We start from the raw sequence: 10,286 nt of genomic DNA on the forward strand, positions 1-10,286 counted from the left end.
AAACGAGGGGTGCAACATGAGGACTTCCCAGGAGGTCACCCATCCTAGTACTACTCTCGCCCAAGCACGCTTAACTGCGGAGTTCTGATGGGATCCGGTGCATTAGTGCTGGTATGATCGCCCCCACCAAACTAATTACTTAAAATTCAAATAATCCTAGAGCGACATACTAGCGTCCTTCCGATCCCAATCCAAACGGAGATCTGATCCAAACCCATCGCTACGCGATGGGCAGGGCGAGATTTTCCCAAAAATCCACTCCCGAGTGGTCCTTCTTGTCAATTCCTCTTGCATGGCGGAAAAAACAAAAACGAGGGGTGCAACACGAGGACTTCCGAGGAGGTCACCCATCCTAGTGCTACTCTCAACCAAGCACGGTTAACTGCGGAGTTCTAATGGGATCCGGTGCATTAGTGCTGGTATGATCGCACCCATCAAACTAATTACTTAAAATTCAAATAATCCTTGAGCGACATACTAGCGTCCTTCCGATCCCAATCCAAACGGAGATCTGACCCAAACCCATCGCTACGCGATGGGCAGGGCGAGATTTTCCCAAAAATCCACTCCCGAGTGGTCCTTCTTGTCAATTTTTCTCGCAAGGCGGAAAAAACAAACACGAGGGGTGCAACATGAGGACTTCCCAGGAGGTCACCCATCCTATTACTACTCTCGCCCAAGCACGCTTAACTGCGGAGTTCTGATGGGATCCGGTGCATTAGTGCTGGTATGATCGCACCCATCAAACTAATTACTTAAAATTCAAATAATCCTTGAGCGACATACTAGCGTCCTCCCGATCCCAATCCAAACGGAGATCTGATCCAAACCCATCGCTACGCGATGGCCAGGGCGAGATTTTCCCAAAAAATCCACTCCCGAGTGGTCCTTCTTGTCAATTTATCTCGCAAGGCGGAAAAAATAAAAACGAGGGGTGCAACACGAGGACTTCCCCAGAGGTCACCCATCCTAGTACTACTCTCGCCCAACCACGCTTAACTGCTGAGTTCTGATGGGATCCCGGTCCTTCCGATCCCAATCCAATCGGAGATCTCATCCAAACCCATGGCTACGCGATGGGCAGGGCGAGATTTTCCGAAAAATCCACTCCCGAGTGGTCCTTCTTGTCAATTTATCTCGCAAGGCGGAAAAAACAAAAACGAGGGGTGCAACACGAGGACTTCCAAGGAGGTCACCCATCCTAGTACTACTCTCGCCCAAGCACGCTTAACTGCGGAGTTCTGATGGGATCCGGTGCATTAGTGCTGGTATGATCGCACCCATCAAACTAATTACTTAAAATTCATAACTTGAGCGACATACTAGCCGCCCTTCCCATCCCAATCCAACGAGATCCGACCCGCATGGCTACTACGGGCGTGTGGCGAAAGATTTTCCCAAAAAATCCACTCCCGAGTGGTCCTTCTTGTCAATTTATCTCGCAAGGCGGAAAAAACAAAAACGAGGGGTGCAACACGAGGACTTCCCTGGAGGTCACCCATCCTTGTACTACTCTCGCCCAAGCACGCTTAACTGCGGAGTTCTGATGGGATCCGGTGCATTAGTGCTGGTACGATCGCACCCATCAAACTAATTACTTAAAATTCAAATAATCCTTGAGCGACATACTAGCGTCCTTCCGATCCCAATCCAAACGGAGATCTGATTCAAACCCATGGCTACGCGATGGGCAGGGCGAGATTTCCCGAAAAATCCACTCCCGAGTGGTCCTTCTTGTCAATTTATCTCGCAAGGCGGAAAAAACAAAAACGAGGGGTGCAACACGAGGACTTCCCAGGAGGTCACCCATCCTAGCACTACTCTCGCCCAAGCACGCTTAACTGCGGAGTTCTGATGGGATCCGGTGCATTAGTGCTGGTATGATCGCACCCATCAAACTAATTACTTAAAATTCATATAATCCTTGAGCGACATACTAGCGTCCTTCCGATCCCAATCCAAACGGAGAACTGATCCAAACCCATTGCTACGCGATGGGCAGGGCGAGATTTTCCCGAAAAATCCACCCCCGAGTGGTCCTTCTTGTCAATTTATCTCGCAAGGCGGAAAAAACAAAAACGAGGGGTGCAACACGAGGACTTCCCAGGAGGTCACCCATCCTAGTACTACTCTCGCCCAAGCACGCTTAACTGCGGAGTTCTGATGGGATCCGGTGCATTAGTGCTGGTATGATCGCACCCATCAAACTAATTACTTAAAATTCATATAATCCTTGAGCGACATACTAGCGTCCTTCCGATCCCAATCCAAACGGAGATCTGATCCAAACCCATGGCTACGCGATGGGCAGGGCGAGATTTTCCCAAAAATCCACTCCCGAGTGGTCCTTCTTGTCAATTTATCTCGCAAGGCGGAAAAAACAAAAACGAGGGGTGCAACACGAGGACTTCCCCAGAGGTCACCCATCCTAGTACTACTCTCGCCCAACCACGCTTAACTGCTGAGTTCTGATGGGATCCGGTGCATTAGTGCTGGTATGATCGCACCCATCAAACTAATTACTTAAAATTCATATAATCCTTGAGCGACATACTAGCGTCCTTCCGATCCCAATCCAAACGGAGAACTGATCCAAACCCATTGCTACGCGATGGGCAGGGCGAGATTTTCTCCAAAATCCACCCCCGAGTGGTCCTTCTTGTCAATTTATCTCGCAAGGCGGAGAAAACAAAAACGAGGGGTGCAACACGAGGACTTCCCAGGAGGTCACCCATCCTAGTACTCCTCTCGCCCAAGCACGCTTAACTGCGGAGTTCTGATGGGATCCGGTGCATTAGTGCTGGTATGATCGCACCCATCAAACTAAATACTTAAAATTCAAATAATCCTTGAGCGACATACTAGCGTCCTTCCGATCCCAATCCAATCGGAGATCTGATCCAAACCCATGGCTACGCGATGGGCAGGGCGAGATTTTCCGAAAAATCCACTCCCGAGTGCTCCTTCTTGTCAATTTATCTCGCAAGGCGGAAAAAACAAAAACGAGGGGTGCAACACGAGGACTTCCCAGGAGGTCACCCATCCTAGTACTACTCTCGCCCAAGCACGCTTAACTGCGGAGTTCTGATGGGATCCGGTGCATTAGTGCTGGTATGATCGCACCCATCAAACTAATTACTTAAAATTCATATAATCCTTGAGCGACATACTAGCGTCCTTCCGATCCCAATCCAAACGGAGATCTGATCCAAACCCATGGCTACGCGATGGGCAGGGCGAGATTTTCCCAAAAATCCACTCCCGAGTGCTCCTTCTTGTCAATTTATCTCGCAAGGCGGAAAAAACAAAAACGAGGGGTGCAACACGAGGACTTCCCAGGAGGTCACCCATCCTAGTACTACTCTCGCCCAAGCACGCTTAACTGCGGAGTTCTGATGGGATCCGGTGCATTAGTGCTGGTATGATCGCACCCATCAAACTAATTACTTAAATTCATATAATCCTTGAGCGACATACTAGCGTCCTTCCGATCCCAATCCAAACGGAGAACTGATCCAAACCCATTGCTACGCGATGGGCAGGGCGAGATTTTCTCAAAAATCCACCCCCGAGTGGTCCTTCTTGTCAATTTATCTCGCAAGGCGGAGAAAACAAAACGAGGGGTGCAACACGAGGACTTCCCAGGAGGTCACCCATCCTAGTACTACTCTCGCCCAAGCACGCTTAACTGCGGAGTTCTGATGGGATCCGGTGCATTAGTGCTGGTATGATCGCACCCATCAAACTAAATACATAAAATTCATATAATCCTTGAGCAACATACTAGCGTCCTTCCGATCCCAATCCAATCGGAGATCTGATCCAAACCCATGGCTACGCGATGGGCAGGGCGAGATTTTCTCAAAAATCCACCCCCGAGTGGTCCTTCTTGTCAATTTATCTCGCAAGGCGGAGAAAACAAAAACGAGGGTGCAACACGAGGACTTCCCAGGAGGTCACCCATCCTAGTACTACTCTCGCCCAAGCACGCTTAACTGCGGAGTTCTGATGGGAGCCGGTGCATTAGTGCTGGTATGATCGCACCCATCAAACTAAATACATAAAATTCAAATAATCCTTGAGCGACATACTAGCGTCCTTCCGATCCCAATCCAATCGGAGATTTGATCCAAACCCATGGCTACGCGATGGGCAGGGCGAGATTTTCCGAAAAATCCACTCCCGAGTGGTCCTTCTTGTCAATTTATCTCGCAAGGCGGAAAAAAAATCAACGAGGGGTGCAACACGAGGACTTCCCAGGAGGTCACCCATCCTAGTACTACTCTCGCCCAAGCACGGTTAACTGCCGAATTCTAATGGGATCCGGTGCATTAGTGCTGGTATGATCGCACCCATCAAAGTAATTATTTTAAATTCATATAATCCTTGGGCGACCTACTAGCATATTTCCGATCCCAATGCGAACCGGCGATCTGATCGAAACCCTTGGCTACACGATGGGCAGGGCGCAATTTTCCTAAAAATCCACTCCCGAGTGGTCCTTATTGTCAATTCCTCTCGCAAGGCGGAAAAAACAAAAACGATGGGTGCAACACGAGGACTTCCCAGGAGGTCACCCATCCTAGTACTACTCTCGCCCAAGCACGGTAAAATGCGGAGTTCAAATGGGATCCAGTGCATTAGTGCTGGTATGATCGCACCCGTCAAACTAATTATTTAAAATTCATATAATCCAAGGGCGACGTACTAGCGTCTTTCCGATCCAAATGCGAACCGGCGATCTGATCGAAACCAATAGCTACGCGATGGGCAGGGCGCGATTTTCCTAAGAATCCACTCCCTAGTTGTCCTTATTGTCAATGCCTCTCCCAAGGCGGAAAAAACAAAAACGTGGGGTGCAACACAAGGACTTCCCAGGAGGTGACCCATCCTAGTACAACTCTCGCCCAAGCATGCTTAACTGCGGAGTCCTGATGGGTTCTGGTGCAGTTGTGCTGGTATGATCGTACCCATCAAACCAATTATTTAAAATTCATATAATCCTAGGGCGACCTACTAGCGTATTTCTGATCCCAATGCGAACCGGCGATCTGATCGAAACCCATGGCTACGCGATGGGCAGGGCGCGATTTTCAAAAAATCCACTCCCGAGTGGTCCTTCCTGTCAATTCCTCTCGCAAGGCGGAAAAAACAAATACGAGGGGTGCAACACGAGGACTTCCGAGGAGGTCACCCATCCTAGTACTACTCTCGCCCAAGCACGGTTAAATGCGGAGTTGAAATGGGATCCGGTGCATTAGTGCTGGTATGATCGCACCCGTCAAACTAATTATTTAAAATTCATATAATCCAAGTGCGACGTACTAGCGTCTTTCCGATCCAAATGCGAACCGGCGATCTGATCGAAACCAATAGCTACGCGATGGGCAGGGCGCGATTTTCCTAAGAATCCACTCCCTAGTTGTCCTTATTGTCAATGCCTCTCCCAAGGCGGAAAAAACAAAAACGTGGGGTGCAACACAAGGACTTCCCAGGAGGTGACCCATCCTAGTACAACTCTCGCCCAAGCATGCTTAACTGCGGAGTCCTGATGGGTTCTGGTGCAGTTGTGCTGGTATGATCGTACCCATCAAACCAATTATTTAAAATTCATATAATCCTAGTGCGACGTACTAGCGTCTTTCCGATCCAAATGCGAACCGGCGATTTGATCGAAACCCATAGCTACGTGATGGGCAGGGCGCGATTTTTCTAAAAATCCACTCGCAAGTTGTCCTTCTTGTAAATTCCTCTCGCAAGGCGGAAAAAACAAAAACGAGGGGTGCACCACGAGGACTTCCCAAGAGGTCACCCATCCTAGTACTACTCTCGCCCAAGCACGGTTAACTGCAGAATTCTAATGGGATCCGGTGCATTAGTGCTGGTATGATCGCACCTATCAAACTAATTATTTAAAATTCATATAATCCTAGGCGACCTACTAGCGTATTTCCGTTCCCAATGCGAACCGGTGATCTGATCGAAACCCTTGGCTACGCGATGGGCAGGGCGCGATTTTCCTAAAAATCCACTCCCAAGTTGTCCTTCTTGTAAATTCCTCTCGCAATGCGGAAAAAACAAAAACGAGGGGTGCAACATGAGGACTTCCCAGGAGGTCACCCATCCTAGTACTACTCTCGCCCAAGCACGATTAAATGCGGAGTTGAAATGGGATCCGGTGCATTAATGCTGGTATGATCGCATCCGTCAAACTAATTATTTAAAGTTCATATAATCCTAGTGCGACGTACTAGCGTCTTTCCGATCCAAATGCGAACCGGCGATCTGATCGAAACCCATAGCTACGCGATCGGCAGGGCGCGATTTTTCTATCCCTCGCAATTATCCCTTCATAAATTCATAAAGCAGGCGCTCACTCAAAATTACACCGCAGGAGCGACTTCCCGAGTCCCATCCTAGTACTACTCTCGCCCAAGCACGGTTAACTGCAGAATTCTAATGGGATCCGGTGCATTAGTGCTGGTATGATCGCACCTATCAAACTAATTATTTAAAATTCATATAATCCTAGGCGACCTACTAGCGTATTTCCGTTCCCAATGCAAACCGGTGATCTGATCGAAACCCTTGGCTACGCGATGGGCAGGGCGCGATTTTCCTAAAAATCCACTCCCAAGTTGTCCTTCTTGTAAATTCCTCTCGCAATGCGGAAAAAACAAAAACGAGGGGTGCAACACGACGACATCCGAGGAGGTCCCCCATCCTAGTACTACTCTTGCCCAAGCAAGCTTGACTGCAGAGTTCTGATGGGATCCGGTGCATTAGTGCTGGTATGATCGCACCCATCAAACTAATTATTTAAAATTCATATAATCCTAGTGCGACGTACTAGCGTCTTTCCAATCCAAATGCGAACCGGCGATCTGATCGAAACCCATAGCTACGCGATGGGCAGGGCGCGATTTTCCTAAAAATCCACTCCCGAGTTGTCCTTCTTGTCAATTCCTCTCACAAAGCGGAAAAAACAAAAACGAGGGGTGCAACACGAGGACTTCCCAGGAGGTGACCCATCCTAGTACTACTCTCGCCCAAGCACGGTTAAATGCGGAGTTGAAATGGGATCCGGTGCATTAGTCTTTACGTGATGCTACCACATCAAAACCAATTGGCTAAAATTCACCATAATCGATACTACATGCGTGACTGGAGTCGAAATGCGAACCGGCGATCTGATCGAAACCCTTGGCTACACGATGGGCAGGGCGCGATTTTCCTAAAAATCCACTCCCGAGTGGTCCTTATTGTCAATTCCTCTCGCAAGGCGGAAAAAACAAAAATGAGGGGTGCAACACGAGGACTTCGCAGGAGGTCACCCATCCTAGTACTACTCTCTCCCAAGCACGGAAAAATGCGGAGTTCAAATGGGATCCGGTGCATTACTGCTGGTATGATCGCACCCGTCAAAGTAATTATTTAAAATTCATATAATCCTAGTGCGACGCACTAGCGTCTTTTCGATCCAAATGCGAACCGGTGATCTGATCGAAACCCATATCTACACGATCGGCAGGGCGCGATTTTCCTAAAAATCCACTCCCGAGTTGTCCTTCTTGTCAATTCCTCTCGCAAAGCGGAGAAAACAAAAACGAGGGGTGCAACACGAGGACTTCCCAGGAGGTCACACATCCTACTACTACTCTCGCCCAAGCACGGTTAAATGCGGAGTTCAAATGGGATCTAGTGCATTAGTGCTGGTATGATCGCACCCATCAAAGTAATTATTTCAAATTCATATAATCCTAGGGCGACCTACTAGCGTATTTCCGATCCCAATGCGAACCGGCGATCTGATCGAAACCCTTGGCTACACGATGGGCAGGGCGCAATTTTCCTAAAAATCCACTCCCGAGTGGTCCTTATTGTCAATTCCTCTCGCAAGGCGGAAAAAACAAAAACGATGGGTGCAACACGAGGACTTCCCAGGAGGTCACCCATCCTAGTACTACTCTCGCCCAAGCACGGTAAAATGCGGAGTTCAAATGGGATCCAGTGCATTAGTGCTGGTATGATCGCACCCGTCAAACTAATTATTTAAAATTCATATAATCCAAGGGCGACGTACTAGCGTCTTTCCGATCCAAATGCGAACCGGCGATCTGATCGAAACCAATAGCTACGCGATGGGCAGGGCGCGATTTTCCTAAGAATCCACTCCCTAGTTGTCCTTATTGTCAATGCCTCTCCCAAGGCGGAAAAAACAAAAACGTGGGGTGCAACACAAGGACTTCCCAGGAGGTGACCCATCCTAGTACAACTCTCGCCCAAGCACGCTTAACTGCGGAGTCCTGATGGGTTCTGGTGCAGTTGTGCTGGTATGATCGTACCCATCAAACCAATTATTTAAAATTCATATAATCCTAGGGCGACCTACTAGCGTATTTCTGATCCCAATGCGAACCGGCGATCTGATCGAAACCCATGGCTACGCGATGGGCAGGGCGCGATTTTCAAAAAATCCACTCCCGAGTGGTCCTTCCTGTCAATTCCTCTCGCAAGGCGGAAAAAACAAATACGAGGGGTGCAACACGAGGACTTCCGAGGAGGTCACCCATCCTAGTACTACTCTCGCCCAAGCACGGTTAAATGCGGAGTTGAAATGGGATCCGGTGCATTAGTGCTGGTATGATCGCACCCGTCAAACTAATTATTTAAAATTCATATAATCCAAGTGCGACGTACTAGCGTCTTTCCGATCCAAATGCGAACCGGCGATCTGATCGAAACCAATAGCTACGCGATGGGCAGGGCGCGATTTTCCTAAGAATCCACTCCCTAGTTGTCCTTATTGTCAATGCCTCTCCCAAGGCGGAAAAAACAAAAACGGGGGTGCAACACGAGGACTTCCCAGGAGGTGACCCATCCTAGTACAACTCTCGCCCAAGCACGCTTAACTGCGGAGTCCTGATGGGTTCTGGTGCAGTTGTGCTGGTATGATCGTACCCATCAAACCAATTATTTAAAATTCATATAATCCTAGTGCGACGTACTAGCGTCTTTCCGATCCAAATGCGAACCGGCGATTTGATCGAAACCCATAGCTACGTGATGGGCAGGGCGCGATTTTTCTAAAAATCCACTCGCAAGTTGTCCTTCTTGTAAATTCCTCTCGCAAGGCGGAAAAAACAAAAACGAGGGGTGCACCACGAGGACTTCCCAAGAGGTCACCCATCCTAGTACTACTCTCGCCCAAGCACGGTTAACTGCAGAATTCTAATGGGATCCGGTGCATTAGTGCTGGTATGATCGCACCTATCAAACTAATTATTTAAAATTCATATAATCCTAGGCGACCTACTAGCGTATTTCCGTTCCCAATGCGAACCGGTGATCTGATCGAAACCCTTGGCTACGCGATGGGCAGGGCGCGATTTTCCTAAAAATCCACTCCCAAGTTGTCCTTCTTGTAAATTCCTCTCGCAAGGCGGAAAAAACAAAAACGAGGGGTGCAACACGACGACATCCGAGGAGGTCCCCCATCTGAGTACTACTCTCGCCCAAGCAAGCTTGACTGCAGAGTTCTGATGGGATCCGGTGCATTAGTGCTGGTATGATCGCACCCGTCAAACTAATTATTTAAAATTCATATAATCCTAGTGCGACGTACTAGCGTCTTTCCGATCCAAATGCGAACCGGCGATCTGATCGAAACCCATAGCTACGCGATGGGCAGGGCGCGATTTTCATAAAAATCCACTCCCGAGTTGTCCTTCTTGTCAATTCCTCTCACTGGGCGGAAAAAACAAAAACGAGGGGTGCAACACGAGGACTTCCCAGGAGGTCACCATCCTAGTACTACTCTCGCCCTAGCACGCTTAACTGCGGAGTTCTGATGGGTTTCGGTGCATTTGTGCTGGTATGATCGCACCCATCAAACCAATTATTTAAAATTCATATAATCCTAGGGCGACCTACATGCGTATTTCCGATCCCAATGCGAACCGGCGATCTGATCGAAACCCTTGGCTACACGATGGGCAGGGCGCGATTTTCCTAAAAATCCACTCCCGAGTGGTCCTTATTGTCAATTCCTCTCGCAAGGCGGAAAAAACAGAAACGAGGGGTGCAACACGAGGACTTCGCAGGAGGTCACCTATCCTAGTACTACTCTCTCCCAAGCACGGTAAAATGCGGAGTTCAAATGGGATCCGGTGCATTACTGCTGGTATGATCGCACCCGTCAAAGTAATTATTTAAAATTCATATAATCCTAGTGCGACATACTAGCGTCTTTTCTATCCAAATGCGAACCGGCGATATGATCGAAA

General features: G+C 48.6%; 29 non-coding genes and 2 pseudogenes across 29 annotated transcripts; all 31 read right to left on the reverse strand.

Moving 5' to 3' along the window:
• Window positions 1–6: 6 nt before the first annotated feature.
• LOC118345563 lies at window positions 7–125 on the reverse strand. Its single transcript, XR_004799072.1, has one exon. It is a non-coding gene; the product is annotated as a 5S ribosomal RNA (ribosomal RNA).
• A 189-nt stretch (window positions 126–314) lies between these two features.
• LOC118345574 lies at window positions 315–433 on the reverse strand. The gene has a single exon (XR_004799083.1). It is a non-coding gene; the product is annotated as a 5S ribosomal RNA (ribosomal RNA).
• A 189-nt stretch (window positions 434–622) lies between these two features.
• LOC118345565 lies at window positions 623–741 on the reverse strand. Its single transcript, XR_004799074.1, has one exon. It is a non-coding gene; the product is annotated as a 5S ribosomal RNA (ribosomal RNA).
• A 422-nt stretch (window positions 742–1,163) lies between these two features.
• Window positions 1,164–1,282, reverse strand: LOC118345560. The gene has a single exon (XR_004799069.1). It is a non-coding gene; the product is annotated as a 5S ribosomal RNA (ribosomal RNA).
• Window positions 1,283–1,465: 183 nt separating this feature from the next.
• LOC118345564 lies at window positions 1,466–1,584 on the reverse strand. The gene has a single exon (XR_004799073.1). It is a non-coding gene; the product is annotated as a 5S ribosomal RNA (ribosomal RNA).
• Window positions 1,585–1,773: 189 nt separating this feature from the next.
• Window positions 1,774–1,892, reverse strand: LOC118345561. The gene has a single exon (XR_004799070.1). It is a non-coding gene; the product is annotated as a 5S ribosomal RNA (ribosomal RNA).
• Window positions 1,893–2,082: 190 nt separating this feature from the next.
• On the reverse strand, window positions 2,083–2,201 carry LOC118345559. The gene has a single exon (XR_004799068.1). It is a non-coding gene; the product is annotated as a 5S ribosomal RNA (ribosomal RNA).
• A 189-nt stretch (window positions 2,202–2,390) lies between these two features.
• LOC118345567 lies at window positions 2,391–2,509 on the reverse strand. The gene has a single exon (XR_004799076.1). It is a non-coding gene; the product is annotated as a 5S ribosomal RNA (ribosomal RNA).
• Window positions 2,510–2,698: 189 nt separating this feature from the next.
• On the reverse strand, window positions 2,699–2,817 carry LOC118345589. The gene has a single exon (XR_004799096.1). It is a non-coding gene; the product is annotated as a 5S ribosomal RNA (ribosomal RNA).
• A 189-nt stretch (window positions 2,818–3,006) lies between these two features.
• LOC118345570 lies at window positions 3,007–3,125 on the reverse strand. Its single transcript, XR_004799079.1, has one exon. It is a non-coding gene; the product is annotated as a 5S ribosomal RNA (ribosomal RNA).
• Window positions 3,126–3,314: 189 nt separating this feature from the next.
• LOC118345581 lies at window positions 3,315–3,433 on the reverse strand. The gene has a single exon (XR_004799090.1). It is a non-coding gene; the product is annotated as a 5S ribosomal RNA (ribosomal RNA).
• Window positions 3,434–3,620: 187 nt separating this feature from the next.
• LOC118345588 lies at window positions 3,621–3,739 on the reverse strand. Its single transcript, XR_004799095.1, has one exon. It is a non-coding gene; the product is annotated as a 5S ribosomal RNA (ribosomal RNA).
• Window positions 3,740–3,927: 188 nt separating this feature from the next.
• LOC118345562 lies at window positions 3,928–4,046 on the reverse strand. Its single transcript, XR_004799071.1, has one exon. It is a non-coding gene; the product is annotated as a 5S ribosomal RNA (ribosomal RNA).
• Window positions 4,047–4,235: 189 nt separating this feature from the next.
• LOC118345566 lies at window positions 4,236–4,354 on the reverse strand. Its single transcript, XR_004799075.1, has one exon. It is a non-coding gene; the product is annotated as a 5S ribosomal RNA (ribosomal RNA).
• A 190-nt stretch (window positions 4,355–4,544) lies between these two features.
• LOC118345572 lies at window positions 4,545–4,663 on the reverse strand. The gene has a single exon (XR_004799081.1). It is a non-coding gene; the product is annotated as a 5S ribosomal RNA (ribosomal RNA).
• Window positions 4,664–4,853: 190 nt separating this feature from the next.
• LOC118345580 lies at window positions 4,854–4,972 on the reverse strand. The gene has a single exon (XR_004799089.1). It is a non-coding gene; the product is annotated as a 5S ribosomal RNA (ribosomal RNA).
• A 189-nt stretch (window positions 4,973–5,161) lies between these two features.
• Window positions 5,162–5,280, reverse strand: LOC118345575. Its single transcript, XR_004799084.1, has one exon. It is a non-coding gene; the product is annotated as a 5S ribosomal RNA (ribosomal RNA).
• Window positions 5,281–5,470: 190 nt separating this feature from the next.
• LOC118345582 lies at window positions 5,471–5,589 on the reverse strand. The gene has a single exon (XR_004799091.1). It is a non-coding gene; the product is annotated as a 5S ribosomal RNA (ribosomal RNA).
• A 190-nt stretch (window positions 5,590–5,779) lies between these two features.
• LOC118345569 lies at window positions 5,780–5,898 on the reverse strand. Its single transcript, XR_004799078.1, has one exon. It is a non-coding gene; the product is annotated as a 5S ribosomal RNA (ribosomal RNA).
• A 189-nt stretch (window positions 5,899–6,087) lies between these two features.
• LOC118345584 lies at window positions 6,088–6,206 on the reverse strand. Its single transcript, XR_004799093.1, has one exon. It is a non-coding gene; the product is annotated as a 5S ribosomal RNA (ribosomal RNA).
• A 480-nt stretch (window positions 6,207–6,686) lies between these two features.
• Window positions 6,687–6,805, reverse strand: LOC118345585. Its single transcript, XR_004799094.1, has one exon. It is a non-coding gene; the product is annotated as a 5S ribosomal RNA (ribosomal RNA).
• A 496-nt stretch (window positions 6,806–7,301) lies between these two features.
• Window positions 7,302–7,420, reverse strand: LOC118345587 (annotated as a pseudogene).
• A 190-nt stretch (window positions 7,421–7,610) lies between these two features.
• LOC118345579 lies at window positions 7,611–7,729 on the reverse strand. The gene has a single exon (XR_004799088.1). It is a non-coding gene; the product is annotated as a 5S ribosomal RNA (ribosomal RNA).
• A 190-nt stretch (window positions 7,730–7,919) lies between these two features.
• Window positions 7,920–8,038, reverse strand: LOC118345573. Its single transcript, XR_004799082.1, has one exon. It is a non-coding gene; the product is annotated as a 5S ribosomal RNA (ribosomal RNA).
• Window positions 8,039–8,228: 190 nt separating this feature from the next.
• LOC118345578 lies at window positions 8,229–8,347 on the reverse strand. Its single transcript, XR_004799087.1, has one exon. It is a non-coding gene; the product is annotated as a 5S ribosomal RNA (ribosomal RNA).
• A 189-nt stretch (window positions 8,348–8,536) lies between these two features.
• Window positions 8,537–8,655, reverse strand: LOC118345576. The gene has a single exon (XR_004799085.1). It is a non-coding gene; the product is annotated as a 5S ribosomal RNA (ribosomal RNA).
• A 189-nt stretch (window positions 8,656–8,844) lies between these two features.
• Window positions 8,845–8,963, reverse strand: LOC118345577. The gene has a single exon (XR_004799086.1). It is a non-coding gene; the product is annotated as a 5S ribosomal RNA (ribosomal RNA).
• Window positions 8,964–9,153: 190 nt separating this feature from the next.
• LOC118345571 lies at window positions 9,154–9,272 on the reverse strand. Its single transcript, XR_004799080.1, has one exon. It is a non-coding gene; the product is annotated as a 5S ribosomal RNA (ribosomal RNA).
• Window positions 9,273–9,461: 189 nt separating this feature from the next.
• Window positions 9,462–9,580, reverse strand: LOC118345583. The gene has a single exon (XR_004799092.1). It is a non-coding gene; the product is annotated as a 5S ribosomal RNA (ribosomal RNA).
• Window positions 9,581–9,770: 190 nt separating this feature from the next.
• On the reverse strand, window positions 9,771–9,888 carry LOC118345568. Its single transcript, XR_004799077.1, has one exon. It is a non-coding gene; the product is annotated as a 5S ribosomal RNA (ribosomal RNA).
• Window positions 9,889–10,078: 190 nt separating this feature from the next.
• On the reverse strand, window positions 10,079–10,197 carry LOC118345586 (annotated as a pseudogene).
• Between the last annotated feature and the right edge of the window lie 89 nt (window positions 10,198–10,286).

The sequence above is a fragment of the Juglans regia genome, unplaced genomic scaffold (genome assembly GCF_001411555.2).
Source record: "Juglans regia cultivar Chandler unplaced genomic scaffold, Walnut 2.0 Scaffold_289, whole genome shotgun sequence".
In the NCBI taxonomy this organism is placed as follows: Eukaryota; Viridiplantae; Streptophyta; class Magnoliopsida; order Fagales; family Juglandaceae; genus Juglans; species Juglans regia.